The sequence below is a fragment of the Phocoena sinus genome, chromosome 1, assembly GCF_008692025.1.
Source record: "Phocoena sinus isolate mPhoSin1 chromosome 1, mPhoSin1.pri, whole genome shotgun sequence".
Classification (NCBI taxonomy): Eukaryota; Metazoa; Chordata; class Mammalia; order Artiodactyla; family Phocoenidae; genus Phocoena; species Phocoena sinus.
Genome location: NC_045763.1, coordinates 107,948,313 through 107,954,727, shown reverse-complemented (window position 1 = coordinate 107,954,727; position 6,415 = coordinate 107,948,313). Strand labels below are relative to the sequence as shown.

Genomic DNA, 6,415 nt, shown 5'->3' with positions numbered 1-6,415 from the left:
ACTGGATGTAGCCACGAGGGGGCGATATGAGCCACTGATTATTCCCAATTGAAGGTCTAAAGGAGAAGAGTGCTGACGGTTCACTTTCGTGGCATTTGACCAATCTCCCAGGAGCTGCGCCGAACCCAAAGTTCTTCATCTTGGAGTCACCCCGGCTCCAGGGTAGTCCCGGGCGGGCAAAAGGCCCGCGCTGCCCAGGCCTCGAGCACTGGCTATAGACGCTCAGCCACTCCCTCGAGCAAAGTCCCCTAAAGGGTCCTGACCCGAGAAGCAGTCGGGCTTCTCTCGTTGATGGAAAATGTTCCTCACCTTCCTGTCACACTGTGGCCGCTCTTCCCCATGTTCTTATAGCCTAAGCTGTGTACTGGGGCGGGCGCAGGGAAAGTGAGGACGAATGATAGCAAAGCAGATGCAGGAAGCGGGAAAGATGAGGAGGAAGACAGCAAGAGAGGGCTCTCGAGAGTAGAATCGGAGGCGGAGGAGGAGGCAATCCCACGAAGTCCCAAGGGCTGTCCTGAGGGTCTTCAGACCTCCCAGGGCAGCGGGAAGAGGACACTTGGAAAGAAGAGGAAAGGAACTTTTTTTTTCCTCGCGGGAATTTTACCTCAGGGCAGAAAACTCTAGAAATGGCGGCAGAGCAGGTGGATTTAGGGGAGCCCTAAAAGTTATTCCCTGTCGTTCACTCCGAATGGATTTCATCTCATTCTATGACCAGCAAACCTGAAGAGACGGCCGAGGGCAGGCGAGTCAGGCGCCTCCTGGCGTCGCGGAGGAAGTGGGCTCGGGGCGCAGTGACGAGAGCGCCCGGCGGGAGGCCGCTCCTGGGCCCGCGGGGCTGTGCGCGGCCTGGCTCAGTGGAGGGAGCAGCGGAGCGGCCGCTAGAGGGTTCCATGGTGTAATGGTGAGCACTCTGGACTCTGAATCCAGCGATCCGAGTTCAAATCTCGGTGGGACCTTTCTGTTCAGTTAGAAGAAGGATTTTTTACTCCTCAGATGGGACGTGCTTTCCCGCTCCCGCGTCCCGGAGAGGCGCGGTCCGCGCGGTCCACGCGGACGTGGAGGGCAGGTGAGGGGACGAGCCCGCGGCGTCCCCGCTGCACCCTGGCGACTCTGCCCGTCGTTGGCCACCGGAGGCCCCGGCCCCGCCGCCCAGGGGCGCAGCGACCGAGCCGGTGGCACCCCCTCGTCGGGTCACCCTGGGTCTCGGGGGCAAAAGGCAGAGGCTGCGCCCACTGACTCCTGCCCCGCAAGGGGGGTTCGCACCGCACATCTTGTAACTGCGCGCTGGTCCCTGTGAGTAAAGGGTCGCGGTGCGGGGCTGTGACGTCGCTGAGCAGCCAGGGTGACAGCGTCTTAGCTTTCGGGTCGAGGGTTCCAGACCTGGATGGCCAGTACTGTATTGTATTGTATTCAGGTGCCCTATTTATTATTCCGAATATTAATGGATCCTATCCCAGTTTATACCCATTTTATTCAGAACTGCTCGCTCCTAAGTCTCCATTGGACACGAAAAGGCACTCTTAGGCTAAGAGCTGAACCTGGACTCTAGGAAATCTCATCCTTTCATCCCAAGCTCAGCCAGAAAGGGGAGCCCGGGCTGCGGATTCCGGCGTCTGAGGAGAGCAGGGATCCCTGACCCACCTCCCTCCAGGCCTTTGAGACACGCGCAGATCTTATAGTCACGGCTAGACTGTAGTGAATATGCCGTGTTTGGTTTGAGTCGGGAACCACATTCATTTTTTTTAATCATTATAAAATTAATTTTTAAAATGTCGCCTCTAGACATCGAAAACACAATGTAACAAATGAACCCAGCCAAATGCCCCCAGTTAGCGGAGAAGTTTGTTCTTGGAGCCGCAGGCGCTCTCCTCAGAGTGGGCGGCACCGGGAGCGTCAGCGAGGGCGCAGCTGGAGGGAATGCTGACTCCAGGCCGTGGGGGTCTCGGGCGGAGTCTTGGGCGTCCTCAGAACGTGGAGTCCTCCGATGAGGTGTGCGCCTCGCCACCTCTCCCGCCTGCTCTGTGGCCAGTAGGGGGCAAGGCACCAAGTCCAAAAGGTAGAACCATACGGTGTTGCCGGGGGTGATCAGGCACGGGCTGGATTTCTGTTAGGATTCGAGTTCATACCCAAGCAGGCAGGCTCCCATCACCGCACCAATCACACCACGACCACTGTGCTCCACCAGGGACCTACGGAGCTGTGGTCGGATCCACGTTAGCCCAGCCGTCTTTCTCCTTTGCAGCTTTCCTGCTTCACGGCTCTCAGACCCGACACCTGCGCCCGCAGGCTGAGGCCGCAGCACCGCCTTGGGTGGGGAGTTCAGAGCCGGACGGGGTGGTGCCCTCCTGGCCTTTCTAGGACTTTTATCTGGTTCTAAATCAGCTGCTAGAAGAAAGGTTTTGAAGAACAGCTGATCTGAAAAATCTAGGTTCCTCGAGGACTAAAACCTTACAGGTGGCATAAGAATTCTTGGTCTACCCACCACACCGGGCCCCGGCGGCGGAATGCATCCTCCGCGAGGCATTTATTGGGCGACTGCTGAATGCCAGGCCCTGCTCCGGGCGAGGGGCTGCCTGGTGAACAAACTCCCGGTTGTGCCTCGTGGAGCCCTTCTCTGGAGGCGCCCAGAGGGGGCAGAACGGTGGGGGCACAGCCGATTGCTGTCCTTCCCCCGTACGACCACCCGGGCCTGGAGGGGAACTTGCGGTGAGCGCGACGGGTGAGGCCGATCACGAGTGGGAGATGGAGGACTTGAGCCCGAGAGAGGCGGCAGTCGTCTCGTGTAGAGGGGCCGCTTTCGAGGCAGCCAGGAGCAGGCGAGGATGGTCGTGGGCCCGGCGTGGCTTCGTCGGAGACCCCAGCTCACTCGGGCTCGGTGTCCACGGCCGGACGTGCCCGACGACGAGACTCAGTGTCTATGGCGCCAGCGAGGTTGGACAAGATACATTTGAATCTCTTTTCCGCTGGCGTTGGAAGGGACGAGGAATACATTCTGACTCCAGGATATTACAAGAAAACCTCGCAGCCGCTCGTCTCTGTGGCGCAATCGGTTAGCGCGTTCGGCTGTTAACCGAAAGGTTGGTGGTTCGAGCCCACCCAGGGACGAAGATTGGTCTTAGAATGCGATGAGCGAGGTCTCAGCTGTCGCTTTTATGCGTCTGCCCTTTCAGTTCCTCCCCAGAGACCCTTTCCCGAAATCTCCACTCAGCTGATCTCCGCCTGCTCCCGGTTTTTACCTGGTGCCCGTGGTCTCTTTGCACCACCTGAGGGCTGCCCTCACTAAGTCATCTGCCTTGTACGTTCCAGGACAACTGCCAGAGGATGAAGGCACACGCACACGGGTGGCGGCCATCCCTTACTCAAGCTGCGACGTCATAAATCAAGCTCCATGGCACCACCCGCGCGGAGTATTCACCGCCCCATCTCAGGACGCCTCCGCCCTTTCGTTTGGGACTGTCGCTTTCTACGCCAAGTGTTCTGCAAAGTCAAGACAATTCCTATTCAAAATTTTTTCTTCTGTGTTTTCGAATTGCTCATTGTTAATCCCTTGTAGTACGTACGTTTCCTTTCAGACAGTGTAGTTTTCATCTCTTTACGTTAGAGCGGGTCTTTTTTTTTTTTTTTTTAATGTTTTGCCGTGTGTACATTTAACTGTTTTAAGTTACGGAATACAGGTGGAATAAATGTTTTAATGTCCTCCTCTGGTGATTCTAACATCTGTATCAGCTCTGGGTCATTTGCAAATGACCGATGTGTCTCTGCATTATGGGTCATTCCTCCTGCCTTTTTTGGCTACCTCAAAATCTCTGATAGAGCAGGCATTGTGAATGGTGCCTTGTTGGAAGCTGGACAGTTGTGTTCCTGTAAACGCTGAACTTTGCTGACGGATGCAGTTAAGTTACTTGCAAACAGCTTGATCGTTTCAAGGTATTGCTTTAGGATTTGCGAAGTGGTTCCGAGCAGCGCTCCGTCTGGGGCTAACCAGCGTCCGCTACTCAGGCAAGATGGTATACCGCGTACAATTACGAATTTTTGTTGTTTTTCCCTTTAGTCTACCTGCTTGTAAGAAGCACGACCTGTGTGAGTCTGATCTTGTCAAAGATTTCTCCTGCCCTGAGGGAGTTTCCTCCTACGGCCGCACTGCTCCGTACTGTGCTGCACGATGAACAGATTCTCGTTTGCAGTTCTAATTTACTTTCAGTATCTTTCTCATCTCTGTGAGTCTGTCTGCTGAAAGATAACTCCTGCGGTTTTCCTGCTGTCTGCTCCGTGCTCTCAACTACAACAAGGTCCACTGGGCTCCACTTCAGTTTGCCTTCGTGCGTATTGATTGCAAACTCTCCAAGCAATAAATTGGACCCATAGTTTCCCATTCCTCAGCATAAACTCACTACCATTTTTCATCAGACTCTTAGTCTCTTACTTTTTAAAAAATTAATTTCACTGATTTCCGGCTGTGTTGGGTCGCCGTTGCTACGCGCGGACTTTTTTCTTATTGCGGCAAGCGATAGCGGTGGCTACTACTCATCGCCGTACTTTCTGACGATGTGGCTTTTGTTGCTGCGGAGCAAAGTCTTCAAGTGCAGAGAGAACAATAATTCCAACACGGGCACACCTGGTAGGCTCGCCCCCGTACTCCGCGCCGCGCGGGAAACCTTAACCACTGCACTGCCAGGAAAACCCGCATACTACTTGCTTTTTAAAAAAACCTGTGTTTCAAAACTTCTGGGAGATTTTTATTGCGATAAGCCTAACTTGTAAAAAAAAAAAAAAAAGCTGCGGAAACCCTATTTACTGCGGAGTAAGGAGCAGTCAGACTAAAACTAAAGGAGTAAAATAATTTTTCAATCACGCTTTCTGTAAAACCCCTAACCACTTGCTTGGAAAGTTGATACGCGGTTCCCCACAAAAAAGAAATAAAGCCCGCGCCTACTCTTCCCATACAACATCTACTTTTTTTTTAAGTATGGGGGCCTCTTACCGCCGTGGCTCCTTTTCCCGCGCAGCACAAGCTTCAGACGCGCACGTCTAGCGGCCATAGCCCACAGACCCCCACCACTCCGCGAGACGCGGGATTCTCGCGGACCCGGGCACGAGCCTACACCCCCCACGCCAGCAGGTAAACTCCCCCCCAAACACTATGCCATTATGAAAACCCGGTATCTACTTTTTAACGCGTTTACAAAGACCGAAATAAACACACAGAAACCCGCGCCGCATATTATACGAGCTACAGAAATTATTTCTATTATTAAACACCAATTGCAGGGGGAAAGCGCGCACGCAATCCCCCACTACCACAAATTACGCAGTCGAGTTTCCCACATTTGGGGAAATCGCAAGCGTCAGCACACCCGAGGTGCAATGGGTGAGCCTCATCATTGGGAAAACCATCTTCATGATCATGGTATTTCCCCTGCCAGGTAAGTATGAAATAATTTCCCCGCCTCCCCGTACAGCCTTAGACGCCTACACTGTACACACACGCTCCCCACCCACCCTCCGCACCCCCTCCCCTTCCACACCTCTCAGCCCCTCCAAACGACTCTGCTAATAAAATCCAAGCAACTTCTCCCGAAAACTTCCACAGCCCGGGAAGTGGCTCGCGGGGAATTGTTGTACCCATAAGCTGCAAGATTTACATAAGCCAAGCCCCATTCTTGACCTCTAAGGCGGCTCCTCTCCTCCAACCCCCGCCCTGTCCCCGCCCTGCCGAGATGACCAATGGGCGGGCCGGCTGCTGAAGGGGAAGTGACGTCACAATGTCCGCCCACTTCGGGAGCCCACCTAGCCGAGGTAACACGCCTCTTATCCTTTATCTGAGATACAGCCCGATTTTGCCAGTCTCCTCGAATTCTTACCTTTTGTCCTGCGTTACACGCCGGGGAAAGGAATTCTGGGATCGTGTGTTATGCTGATCCAAAAATTTTTTAAGTATTAAAGAAGTTGTAAAACAATGGATACAAGTATATATGTATGTATCTTGTGTATAGACATACAGATTCAGGGTTTCATCTCAGAGTGCTACTCGGTGCATTTTCTGTGCACGTCCTTCTATACTTCAATCTCGTGGTATCCCAGGGACCATGTTTTTCCTTTCCCCCCCCATACAGAATACAAGAAATGAAGATTCTGAAAAAGAAGCTGATGACCAAGATAAGGGATAGAAAGATGACTTGTTTGCTTGAAGAGAGGTTGGTTGGTTGGTTTTCTCTTACTGGGTAAGACTGGGTTAGACCTGAGGGCGGGGAGGGGGAAGACTGCAGAAAGCAGCTAACTTGTGTTTTCAGACCAGAGAGCAAGGAGTGGTGTAACTTGATCCTTGAGGGTGCCTTTGGCTTAAGGGGGAAGTTGACTCTTCTGGAGAATCTTGGAGTCAACAACAAAGGAACTCAGCACCCAGCTAACTTCCAGG

General features: G+C 53.4%; 3 non-coding genes across 3 annotated transcripts; 2 read left to right on the top strand and 1 right to left on the bottom strand.

The window, feature by feature from the left end:
- Positions 1–884: 884 nt before the first annotated feature.
- TRNAQ-CUG lies at positions 885–956 on the top strand. Its single transcript has one exon. It is a non-coding gene; the product is annotated as a tRNA-Gln (tRNA).
- Positions 957–3,031: 2,075 nt separating this feature from the next.
- On the top strand, positions 3,032–3,105 carry TRNAN-GUU. The gene has a single exon. It is a non-coding gene; the product is annotated as a tRNA-Asn (tRNA).
- Positions 3,106–5,266: 2,161 nt separating this feature from the next.
- Positions 5,267–5,431, bottom strand: LOC116745262. The gene has a single exon (XR_004347352.1). It is a non-coding gene; the product is annotated as a U1 spliceosomal RNA (small nuclear RNA).
- Positions 5,432–6,415: the final 984 nt, after the last annotated feature.